Source organism: Typopeltis vanoorti, chromosome 5 (assembly GCF_054136105.1).
Source record: "Typopeltis vanoorti isolate ZY-2024b chromosome 5, IOZ_Tvanoo_1.0, whole genome shotgun sequence".
NCBI classification, from domain to species: domain Eukaryota; kingdom Metazoa; phylum Arthropoda; class Arachnida; order Uropygi; family Thelyphonidae; genus Typopeltis; species Typopeltis vanoorti.
In genome coordinates this window covers 156053299-156066715 of record NC_143553.1, presented here as the reverse complement: position 1 = coordinate 156066715, position 13417 = coordinate 156053299, and the positions used below count along the sequence as shown (strand labels likewise).

General features: G+C 35.3%; 1 pseudogene across 2 annotated transcripts in view; it reads right to left on the bottom strand.

Annotated features, from left to right (window-relative positions):
* LOC150106973 (glycolipid beta-1,4-mannosyltransferase egh pseudogene) overlaps positions 1-13417 on the bottom strand; it is a 37547-nt pseudogene that overhangs the window by 15380 nt on the left and 8750 nt on the right. The window contains exon 1 of one of the 2 annotated variants that reach the window (XR_016548337.1): positions 12632-12715. The exons of the other annotated variant lie outside the window; for it this stretch is intronic. The product of XR_016548337.1 is annotated as a glycolipid beta-1,4-mannosyltransferase egh pseudogene, transcript variant X2 (transcript). Of the gene's footprint in view, positions 1-12631; positions 12716-13417 lie in introns of those variants that run through there. 2 annotated transcript variants of the gene reach the window in all.

The following is a 13417-nucleotide window of genomic DNA, read 5'->3' as shown; positions in this document are numbered from 1 at the left end:
AATGATATTGCCCAAAATTTAAACATCTCTTACTGTAAAATATTTGATTTTTTTTTTTTATTTAATTCAATACACTGGTACAAAATATCAGTTTTGATCACAAAATCTCATTGAGGGGTAAACAATGAAGAAACAAGAAAAATGTTTTTTTTTTCTTTTGTTATTTTTACATTTATTAATATTTTACACAGTGACGGCTCGTGGCTTGAAATCGTGGGGATGCTGCAACTTTCGAAATATAAATACAGTGTGTATTACTTAAATTAAGGGGATATTAAATCCCACATAGTTTTAAAACCGAATAAGAAACTGAAAGATTGGAATCAGAGAGTTTCTTGCCGAATATAGTAAACTATAAAGTATCGGCGAACACTAGCGTTAGCCAATGCAAGTGATCCTAGTACGTACTACAATACTGGGCAACTCGTTGCAAAGGTGGAGGAAGAAGTTCAGATCGCTATTCTTAGGTATTTTCCATGATGTAAAAACACATTTCCTAGGAAATGTATGCTGTTATTACATTATGGAGGGAGGTCACTACCCAGACCGGTTTCAGCCTTATGAGTAAGTAAAGCCGTCTCTAAAATTTCGGACGATCCCTAGGCCACTCAATCGTGGGCGAAAGACCGTCCATCTCAGTGTTGGCTCCACTCAGTGATGGCCTTCCACCCACACGCCACCACCGAGCAGAACCGCTCAAATTCCGAAGAAAATCAATTCACCGACAAAGCCCCTCAGCGGGCCGTGCCGGAGAACACTTTCCCCGGAGACTCAAATTGCTCCCTTAATGCAAAAACCCCAAGGGAGCGAACTCATAATAGCCCCCACCGGTTTCAGCCTTTTTTGAGGCTTCATCAGTGAGCAGCAGAGCTAATACCAAAGTGTATAGCGAAAAGAACTTATGTACTTTGCGAACGAGTTTTCCCAAACAGGTGCAACCATTAAGTTACTTAAGTATAAAGAGCTAATAAGCTTCATTTCGGCAATGAAAACATTACTTAAATTAAGGGGATATTAAATGCCACATAGTTTTAAAAACGAATAAGAAACTGAAAGATTGGAATCAGAGAGTTTCTTGCCGAATATAGTAAACTATAAAGTATCGGCGAACACTAGCGTTAGCCAATGCAAGTGATCCTAGTACGTACTACAATACTGGGCAACTCGTTGGAAAGGTGGAGGAAGACTTTGCTATTAGGTCTAGCTACTCACTGATGAAGCCTCAAAAAAGGCTGAAACCGGTGGGGGCTATTATGAGTTCGTTCCCTTGGGGTTTTTGCCTTAAGGGAGCAATAAGAGTTCGCTCCCTTGGGGTTTTTGCCTTAAGGGAGCAATTTGAGTCTCTGGAGAAAGTGTTCTCCGGCACGGCCCGCTGAGGGGCTTTGTCGGTGAATGATTTTCTTCGGAATTTGAGCGGTTCTGCTCGGTGGTGGCGTGTGGGTGGAAGGCCATCACTGAGTGGAGCCAACGCTGAGATGGACGGTCTTTCGCCCACGATTGAGTGGCCTAGGGATCGTCCGAATTTTTAGAGACGGCTTTACTTACTCATAAGGCTGAAACCGGTCTGGGTAGTGACCTCCCTCCATAATGTAATAACAGCATACATTTCCTAGGAAATGTGTTTTTACATTATAGAAAATACCTAAGAATTGCGATCTGAACTTCTTCCTCCACCTTTGCAACGAGTTGCCCAGTATTGTACTACGTACTAGGATCACTTGCATTGGCTAACGCTAGTGTTCGCCGATACTTTATAGTTTACTATATTCGGCAAGAAACTCTCTGATTCCAATCTTTGAGTTTCTTATTCGGTTTTAAAACTATGTGGAATTTAATATCCCCTTAATTTAAGTAATGTTTTCATTGCCGAAATGAAGCTTATTTATACTTAAGTACAGTGTGTATATTTCAAACACGTATTATCTAAAAACGTATACAGTATATACGTGTTTCGATAAAATATCAAAATTATGGTAAAAAAAATTTAAACATGAAAAATATTGTTCATTATCGATAAAATTATACAGTTTGATATAATTCAAATTTACTTAAAAATAAAATTCATTAAGATAACCTCAATAATGTTCTAAAATAAAAACTATAACAAATGTTATGTCTTTAATTGTAATGTCCAAATATTTAAAGAGACGGAGTAAACACGATGAGCACTACGAACACTCTACTACTGGCGCAAACTGCATATAAACAACAGCGGAAACTGCCCGACGAACAGTGCCGCATTACGCTAATAGTTCGCATCTCACTGACGTGCATATGCTTGCGAGCGTAGCAATATGTCACTGTTGTAAAGACAGTGCTGCTAGCGTCTTTCGCCCTCCTAAGTGCGTACTACAAGATGGATTTTTATTAATTTTTATACAAAATAAGAGAACTGGAAACACACACTATTTAAGCAGTCTATCAGCAAGCTACTCTGAACCTCCATTAGTGTTATTTAGATAAAAGCAAGCCATGGGTCGTGTAGGATTGTTGACGATAAAATTAAATATTACAAGCAAATATAAATAAATATTTATGTATCGAGAACAATTGGGGGTGCTGCAGTTCCGCAGTGCCTATGCACGATCCGTCCCTGATTTTACATACAATTACATTCATTTTATATTCCCGTATATTTATTTATATGTGCTTTTCACTACAAAATTCTATGTTGAACGATTACATATTGGTGTAATAAACACACACTATTTAAACAGTATCAGCAAGCCACTCTGAACTCCATTAGTGTTATTTAGATAAAAGCAGGCCATGTTTCAGTGTCATTTATGGATCCAAGAAAGTCTTAATCTTCTCAATTTCTCAAATCCTGAGCTCTCTGTTAAAAAAGTGAAAGATTCCTGGTGCCGGGAATGTGAATTGCGCTGCAAGACATTTTCGTTCTGAGTTATCTGGTAAAGCAGACCATCTAGCCTTGGGATACAGTGCTGATCAATTGAGGCTTAATGCAATGTTTATTTCTATGTAAGAAAATACGTATACTGTAAAAAGGTATATATCAATATCGAGGCTTAAATTAGGTTGTTGACTGCAGTCTGATATACTATATTGTGTTGATTTTGTAATTTGCCAAGGATCTTTTTTTACGCTCCCCTCAACAACAAATTCTGTACCGAATTCTTTAGTACACCAGCGCATAACAGTCACTAAAAATTTATGATATACTAAGTGTTTATTGCATTGCATTCTAGACAATGCATTGCAATATGGTCAATGCAGTCACTTCTGGAGGAAGTGACTGTAGTTGCGAAGGAATATCATACCACTTCCTGCAAAGGACGTGGTATGATATTTAATTGGTGGGATTGCTTCTCTACCTTTCAGTTCAAATAAGATAATTTTAATTATCTGAATGTTCATTTTGATTTTATTTTCACTGCACCATGAATGAAAAAATAATAAAATTGTGAAAGAATGGCATCCTATGTATTACCCAAGAGAATGAGCTCATCCAGGTTACAATAAGTATAATAATTACACAGGATAATAGTATACCAAAAATATTAGCAAATTAATTAGAGAATAATATACACACACACACTCTCTACTACTCATATGCACACGTGGAATAAGAACTATGCAGTTCAATAATCACTTGAATATTTTTGTATTGGTTAATTTCTCTTGTTATAAAGTGGTTAATTACTTTTTAACCAATTATTCAATAAGAATATTGAAAACAAATTTTCAATATTCTTCTAAAAATCTAGATAATGTCTAATGAGATTTCTGTATGTGTTCATGTTGATTTCCTTTCGTATTAAGAGTGGTAAGCCGTTCAAGATTTTTTGGAGTCAAACAGATAGTGTTTGTGTATTATTTCTTTTTGCGCTTTAGTGATAAATTATTTTAAGCCAGCTTTTCTGAGAAGTATCTTTTCTAATAATTACGTACTGGTAATCAGTCTTTAGGAAAAGTGGCACCCTATAAATATACAGTTGTCTAAGCGGAAGTATATTTAATGTTGGTTAAAATGGGAATCCATTTATTTTGTAAAGTGATTAATGGCGTGACATGTTCCTCCCCAGCTTAGTATGCCGTACTCTATAACAGTTGGTATTCAGATCAATCATGTTCTTAGCATTGTCAGAGTTAAGAAGCTCTTGAAGACGACGACTCGAGATAGCAAAAATCTTTCTCTGTTTCATACTTCTGTAATAGGTGGTTTCCAGCTTAAGTTGCTGTCTAATTTTAATCCTAAGTAGGTTCGAGTATTCATGTTTTCTATCTCCATATGATTACTTTTACAGTTCCAGTTGTGTAGGAATATATGGATGAAAAAATTGGTGGATTGACTGTTAGGTGTATTTTTGAGTTTAAAAATTATAATTTTTTTTCAGCATTGAGAGTAAGCTTATTCACATGAAACCAGTTTGTCACTATTTTCAGATCCGTGTTTACAATTTCTTGTATTTCACTTGTAGAATTTGCGGTGAATATCAAGACGTGCCATCTGCAAAGGTGTTTACTTGATAACTATAGGTCACAGAATTCGTTGATGTAAATTATAAATAGTACTGGCTCAAGCTGAGAATCTTGGTGAACACCACATTTTACCTGCACATGACTGGAACTTTATTTTTACTGCTTGTCATCTAGACGTTAAATAATTCTTAAACCAGCCATGTGCACAGCCTCTACTTCCTATATTCTGCAGTTTATGGGACGATGTGTCAAAAGCTTTCTGGAGGTCTAGAAAGACTGCTAAAATTAGTTTATGTTGATCTTGTAATGAATAAATCAAGTCTGAAGTTGATCAGCGCGTGCTGTGTTTAGTTTAAGTTTAAACCCATACCGGTTCTTGGAGAAAAAGTAATTTTTTCTAAAAAAAAAAAATTACTAATTATTTAATTATTTATTTATTTATTAATTTCTCTCTTTTGGAGAAAACCGGGAGTAGGCAGATCAGCTTGCAGTTTTTAAAATCATTTTTGCATCCTGTTTTATATATTGGTATTACCACAGCTTTCTTAAATTCTGTTGGAAACACACCAGTCATCGATAGATTGGAGATAATCATCAAAGGAGCTATCAGATATTCCTGGCACTTCCGCACAATTCTAACATTAATACTGTCGTGGCCCGGAGAAGAGAGTTTTAAGTTTCAGTATAAACTTTTTGATTCCATTCTCACAAGTAGGCAGAAGTACATTCAACTCATTTCTTTTAAGTCTGCAATTTACGGATGGAGTCCTAGGACTAAGTTTTTCATTGGCGCTTACGAAGTAATTATTAAATCTGTCTACTACCATTCTCTCACTGTTTAAATCTATTCATTGCTGTCCTCATTACTACGTCTTGGAAGTGTTGGTTCTCGGATATTTTTGCCCAGTATATTGTTTACGAATTTCCATTATTTTTGGCACTAGCTTCACATTTCAAAATTTCATTACGGTAATACTCGTTTTTTCCTTCTTTCAGTTTTTGGCTCACTTGGTTCCTGTAATATCCGAAGCTATTCTCATAGTATTCATTGCGAGGGTATTTTACATTGGTATTATATATAACAATGTAACAGGGTATTATACACTGTGTTATGTCTTGCGTTATCCATGGCTTCGCTAGTCTGCGCCAGTTTCCTTGGAGCATGACAGTGACATGTTGTATTTCAGTATCTAACATGTTAATGAATTTGCAGTAAGCATCGTCAGCATTGGTTTCAGATTTGATCTGCTCAGGATATCGTACTTAATGTTTCAGCATACTGTAATTTATTGTAGGATATTGGACACTGACGTCATTTGTGTCTGTAGATGGATTCTTAGGGCTATTGAAATGCTTAATAAATCAGATTCCATGTTATTCTTTGAGGTTGGCATGCTGCTTGATGACTGTTCTGCATCATCATATCTGATTCGGTTACCTTTCCAGTTGAAAGGAGGCCGTTTATATAGATAAAAAAAAAAAAAAACAGTCCTAGAATTGATCCTTGAGGAGCATCCGTTTCGATGCGTTGGTATTTGCTGAAGGTGACATTTGAACTGTTATTTGTTTCTAAATATGATTGAAATCATTGTTGATGGAAATTCTCAAAAAAAAAATTTCTAAAACTAATTTGACTTAAAAGTAACCTAATTAGGAATTTAAAACAAATATTTTTTCAAGAAAGAAAAAACTGCGATTCAGTTTAGGAAACCGGGGGTATTTAATAAAACTTTCAAGTTGATCAAAGCAGCACGTGTAGCACTCTGACCTTACAAGAAAGTAGTATAAACACCACAGTATACACACTGTGCTACCGGCATGGGAATATACATTTCATCCCTTGCTTGACGGTCTCTAAAAGCAATGAGTAGCGCACGTTGTTTTTCTTTCAACGACAGTTGTAGTTGACCACTGAATTATAAGTACGGTGTTTACAAGATGTCGACATTGTTTCTACGAGGAGAAACACTGGAGGTAGAGTAAATTCAGGGCGACAAACGAAACTCTTTTGTCGTCGGCGCTTGACGGAGCGCCTTTTGGATCATATGTGAGAAACCGATGTTCCAAAACATGCAAGGAGTAAAACAGTTCCAATACTAACCTTTTAAAATATCACTGTTTGATGGAACTTTCTTCTAGAAGTCTGTCTTTTAGGGTTACACGGAGATCAGCACTCATTTGTAGATTTAGGGACTCAAAAACACACGTGTTGAACAGATTATTTTATTAATTACAAATAAAATTTTATTTGTAATTAATAAAATAATCTGTTCAACACGTGTGTTTTTGAGTCCCTAAATCTACAAATATGAATTCTAGAAGTCTGAATTTGACATCGCAAAGGAACGAATATTAGCACAGCTTACAGGAAAATTGCATCAGTTACCACCGATCCAAATGTACCGGCCGGAACTGAAGGGTTGTATTTCGCACTAATCGCGTTTGTCGTAATTCACGGTGATGTGCTTGTATTTAAACAAATGCATTCTTTTTCTTCCTCATTGTACCTACAGAACTGTCATTTTACTCTTCCTTTACTGTTTCACGATTTCTCATTACCTGATATATAGTTCGCCCACAGAACTGAGGTCCCTCGAAACTACTGCACATGTCAGAAAAAGGAGAATCCATTCCGATAATAGGGTAATCAGTCTGTCTTCTGGGAGGTAATAATAAACAAACTGAGTTTGTTTATTATTACAGGTCGGAAAATTTAGCTTTTCTTTTACGAACATTGCTGTTTTTAAAGTGTAACTATTTTGCTTGTATAACAGTTGGAAAAATGTACGTAGAGTGTTAATACGTGCAAATACTGCGTTCTACATAAAACAATGTCACTTCGCTCCATGATAAGTTTCCTTTTATTCTGGGACTTTTTAAAACAAAATCCGATTTCATGAAGTATTTTCCGTAAAGTTTCTCTTTTCCAAGGAAAATTAATTTTTTCTTTAAGCACAGGAATCAATTTCGGAACAGTTGGCACTCTTTTCTCGAATACGTAAAATTCGTGAATAGTTCTTCTTATAACGTCTACATCAAAATCATTCAAAGCTACGGTTTCGATGGTTTTCTTTACTCTGTGGTTTTTTTTTTTTTTTTTTTTTTTTTTTTTTTTTTAGGAGATTTAAATTTTGGCTTACCTTCACCTTTTGATTCCCTAACAATTCTTTTAACAGTCGACCCCGATACGCCCGCAATTGCACTTGCACGTTTTATGACTTGAGAAAGGGGAACAAGAAGACGGCCTTCTGACGATTCTTTTTCGCAGAATGTCAGCAGATTATTCAATATTCTTTTGCAAGAACTACTGAAACGTGTAACAATAGAACTTGTTGACTGTACTGGATCCATCATACAAATTAATAATAAAAAAATAATGCAAAAAGAGAACAAAAATCAAGCTAGTACTAGTGCAGCACAGACAAGAAAGCACGTGATTTCGCATGTTGGCGACCAATTCGTACATCCTTCATTTCTTTCTCCCCTTCAGCATGAATCGACTATTCTTGACACAAAGCCAAGAAGGGATCTAGAAATGGTGGGCGAACTATATCAGTCTTTTATATTTTTTCAAAGTTAAAATAAAATACGGCAATCAAATATATAAAACAAATAAAATAATCTTAATCGGAAACGCAACCGCAGGGCATCGTATGAATAGAAAATTCAGTGGATAATATCGTCTATTTTTGAAGGAATTATAAAAAATATTCCCTTTTTTTGGGGGGAGGGGATTTTTTTTTTTCTTAAATCAAGGTATCAATGAATATGACGATTTGCAGAGGAATACTTTGTTTATCGGTGATTAAGCGAACCAACCTGATAATAGACAAGAATATCTTAGAACAGGTGAATTCATTTAACTACCTAGGTTGTATGATCACATATGAAAATGAAAAATACATAAACGTAAAAATTGCAAATATTTAAAAATAACAGGAGTAATTAACTCTATATTTAAACCAAACCTAGTTCAAAACAAACCAGGCCAAAGTATAAAATACATTAGCCCTACCAGTCTTAATGTATGGAAGCGAAATCTGGACAATAAAACAAAAAGACAAACAAAGATTAACAACAGCAGAAATGAAGTTTATGAGAAAAACTGCAAAGTATACTCTATTTAATGGCATAAGAAACGAAGAAATTATGAAAGAATTAAACCAAGAACCAGTAATAGAAAAAAATTAAAAAATATAAACATAAATGGATGGAACACGTTAAAAGAATGAAAACAGAAAGATTACCAAAACAAGCCTTAAAGTACAAGCCATTAGGAAAAAGAAAACCATTCTGTCTTAAACGATGACTTCTAAGACCAGAACAGGCCATGCTAGACCTAAATCTTGATACGCATGATGATGATAAACACATAATCAAGAATGGGGTGGGGGAAAGGAGAGATATGATGAGAAAACAGCTATTTAAAAATGAAAACAAATCTACTTTGAACCGTAAAAGCGACAAGACGCACATACAAAGTACAGATGTTAACCTTAGATTACTTTACCATAGGAAACTAATATGAAAAATTATTTATAGTAAAAAACAGCATTTTTGTGTTGTAGTACCTTGCAAGTGTATACAAAACATCGTGTTCATGAAATTCACAAGGAATTTTCATCCGGGTATGTTTATCAATTTTATTTTTACTCGTCATCACATCAGAATATCAGCATTTTACAAATTGCAGAGGAACAGAATTCGGGTAATCACCAGTGACCAGATCAAGATAAGATAAGAAATCGTGACGTGGTGAATTATGTGGGACGTCATTAGTTTGGAATTTCCCTGGAGGATATGTGTGAATGGGTTCGGTTGTTGTGTTTTGGTTCGCGTATGGAATTATGGGTGATGGTAGAGATAAGAATTCGTGTTGTACTTCTGACCAGATCAAGATAAGGAATCGTGTCGTGGGTGTATCTTGTTTTCAGATGTAGATAAGTGATGTAATTTGTTAGTTGTAAATAAGTGACGTAATTGTTTTGAATGGAAAAGGAAGATATTATTAGTGGATAACGATTCGTGTTCGTGATTGGCGGGATACTATGAACAAAATAGGGGTAGGGTGAAGGGGGAAGCGACATCAGATTTTTGGATGTGTATTGTCATGCGTTGTAGATAAGTAAATAGTTTGCGTATGGCATTATGGGTGATGGATAGTGATAAGATAATGTTTGTTTGGAATTTTGCTGGGGCCCCCTTCTGTCAGGGTCATCACGTGGCATGTTGGGTTCGCGTAAAGCATTGTGGATGTAATTTAGAGATAACCAATCGTGACGTTATGTGTTTGGAAATTTCTGTAGAACATATGTCTCTCTGTAATATCCCATGGTGTTTTGGTTTGCTTATGGAATTGTGGGCGGTGTTTTTGAGATATGATGTCTTGGAATTTTCCACTGCGCGGTTAGCCTAGTGGCTTTGCGCTTCGCAACCATAAGCCTGGGGAAGGAGTGTCCCAGGTTCGATTCCCGTTGTAGACGTGAGGAATTTGAGGATCTTCCTCAGGCATAGCCAAGTTAGCCGGTCTTGGGCGCGGTCAGTAGAGTTTTTTCCGCCAGTTTATCTGGCCTTTTTCATCCCGCAAAACAGGCAAACCGGCCCCATGAACATATGCCTCTACAGTCAAAAATATATCCCCCCCCCAGCAGCAGACCAGGCGACAGGTCGGTTGGGAGTAGCACTAACAAGAAGTCGCATCTAATGTAACACGCGGACCCTGCATGTGAAGCGGGAATAACGCGTAGTAGAAGATGTCTTGGAATTTTCCCAGGGTGACACACATCCGTCATTGTCATGTTTTGTCTTTGGTTGTCTATAGATGGCTGTACTAATTTTCCAATACATTTTGTGGTATTTCTTTCCTGTTAAAGGGTGGTGATTCTTAGAGTAGAGTCCTGATGACGGCAGTGATTAGGCTTTTCTGAATAATTTAATTATATGCTGGTTTCCATCAAACACGCACTCTTTTTTTTCCCCATAGCTCACACATATTTTATTCTATATTTATATTCTAATTCATATTTTATTCATAATTCATCCGAATAATTTTATTTGTCTAAAATTAGATCTTAAAGTTCAATAAATAATTAAAGAAACAAATCGTGTGTGAATTCACTGTGATTTCAAAAGTGATCTTACTTAAATATGCATAACACATCAATGACACTGTTTGTTCTTTTAAGTTTACACATTTATTTCTCAGATATTACTTACATTTCTTTCCAGAATGGGACATCTTGGAACTATCGAGGTTTTCTGAATATTCCAAATTACTGATTTTAATCATATATTCACAGCACAAAACACACAAACACAAGATCTGAAGTGCAGTTGACTCCTTTTTCATTATAGGTTACTGGGGCATTTCGTTTTTCCTTCACTCATAGCTGTTTTTTTTTTTTTTCCCATATACTTCTGGAGTTTCTTTACTTACCGAGAACTTTTGTATGTAGTCTAGAAATCCTAATAATAATTAAAATTTACTTAGTCTTTCCAGAATGACTCTTCTTAATGCAAATAGATATTCCAAAATTAGTTGAATTAAAGCATATATTCACACCACAGCACACCACACAAGCTTAAAAGAACGAAATTTCTGTAAATATCCTGAAAAGCTATTTGACTTTTGTTCCCTTGGATTTTCTGTCCGTTTGGTAGTTCGTTAATTCCTTTACATTGAGGTAATACTATGTTTGTATTATCACGGTACTGAGTGCAAGATCAAACTGTCTTATCCTGACTAATATATCCGTCAGCGATCGGTAATTTCCCATCTCTCAATGCGGTTTTTTTTTTTGTTGATATGGTTCTTTTTTTCCCCCCTCAAATGACTGCTTGTTTTTCAATTTACTTTTAAAATTCAGTTAACTTTGTCACATAAACGAATAGTTTGAAGGTTTAAATTAAAAATAAATTTCATGGCAACTAAAAACACCATACAACAAATGATACGAAACGTAATTATAAAAACAATATAAATTTACAAAGCAGAGAATGAACACGAAACAATAACCGGAACCACATACGCAGGATCTAATAATAGCGATAATACGACACGCATTTATAGAAGGAAAACATGAAAAGTAACGCAGAAATCACTCGAGATATTTGTTTTGCCACAATACACATAAAATGTCAAGTTGTTTCCAGGGAGGAAACATCAAAACAATCACAAGTGAAAAGATACCAGCACCCCCACCCCCCCGAAATCACGAGGTATTCTCATCGCAGATATTAACAGAAAGAATGCAAAAATGAGGAGGCCGAGAATGAACGATAGTAATGTAGAATGAAACAATGGATTATGTAGGTATCAAGAAGGATATATTTTTGATATGTTATTTGCACATAGTTAATTACAGAAATTTGCAACAAAAATGGACTTGCCAACATAAATTTAAAATGATATAAATCACTAACATATCAATATAACACAAAAATACATCTAATAGGAAAATAGCAATCACATCCACTGTAATAACCAAATCACACAACGCCGCATTCTTAACCCGACCTTTCAAATCAATGAAATCAACACATCGATCTTCCGACAAGAAAATACTAACTCTACAAAAAAAAAAAAAAAAATGGAAACAAAAACTTGCTCAAAATTTACAAAGGACCATTTCTAATAGAAAAACACAAGCACCTTATTAAACACTATGTTAAGAACCAATTGTACCTCCTAGACCGATTTAAATCACGTGATACAAGATGTATTTCACATGCAGTTCTGTTCGCATGTCGGCCATTAGAGATAACTTTCAGAAACAAATACTTTTAATCTACTCTAAACTTGCCCATTCCATCTACCTATAACTTACATAAATATGAAGGTAACAGTGGGATTAATTAATGCAGTTTTTACATTGTCGAATGTCTTTGTTATTTTAACCATGTTTAGTTAAGCGAGTAAATTCTGTATTTAGCAGGAGCTGGTAACAATCACAAGCAAAAGCCATCGCAAAACTTTTGTCAGCGAAATGTGAATAGGCGCGGATGCATGAGAAATAATTCAAAACTCACCCGTCAATATTATTCCATAAAACTGTACACGTATATACTTCACAAAACAAAGCAGTCGGATTGCTAAATAATTAAACTGCCATCCCTTGTAAAATCACTTGAAAAGCCAATTCCCGTTTTTACATTGACACGCAGCATAAATAAATACAAATAAGCTTACCGTAATATCCAGAACGAGTACTGTATTAAAAATATGTAGCTAATCAAAGACAACTACGATTTCCCCTGATTTCAAGGGGAGTACATAGACAGTTACACCTAAACAACTGAAATTTTGAAATAAACAAAACAGTCAAAAGCTTATGCAAGCGGAAACGCAGACGTAAAATCATCTCCTGTCAAAAGATTTGTTAGCGCCACCTACAAAAGAGAGATTAGTTGTCATTGCAATTTGCTACTTCAAAGAATGTAATATTTTAACAATTTTGAAGGGATTTTGAATTTGGAGATGGGGAAACTATCGTGTTGGAGATTTTTTTTTTCTTTTCTTTTCAAAGATAAAGAGTAAATATTATTTTTTTCAATTAACCACAATTAACTGAGGATAATATTCAGGAATGCAAGCTGATTGTATGGAAAAGGACAAATAAAGGATTTCAAAGGTACAAAATAAATTTAAGATTACCGACGACTTGCATCGTAGCGTAGTGAATTAAATCATGTTGGATCCAATGATTTGACGCATACAAAGTAGATGTTCCGATTAATGGGAGAGCCTAAATGAAAGTCCATGATTCTCCCGATCCCAGAATCATTTGGTTTAAATATATCGACGAAATGATTGCATGGTCGCAGCAATAATATCATTTGCTGTAATGAAAACGAATGCTGCGTGCGTATAAGTATTGCATAGGAATAACAGTGGAATGTTCATAAGAAGCCAGCGGTATTTTGAATACAATGTGTCTACTACATGATAAAGTGCCAAAATGTTAATCTAGTTTCT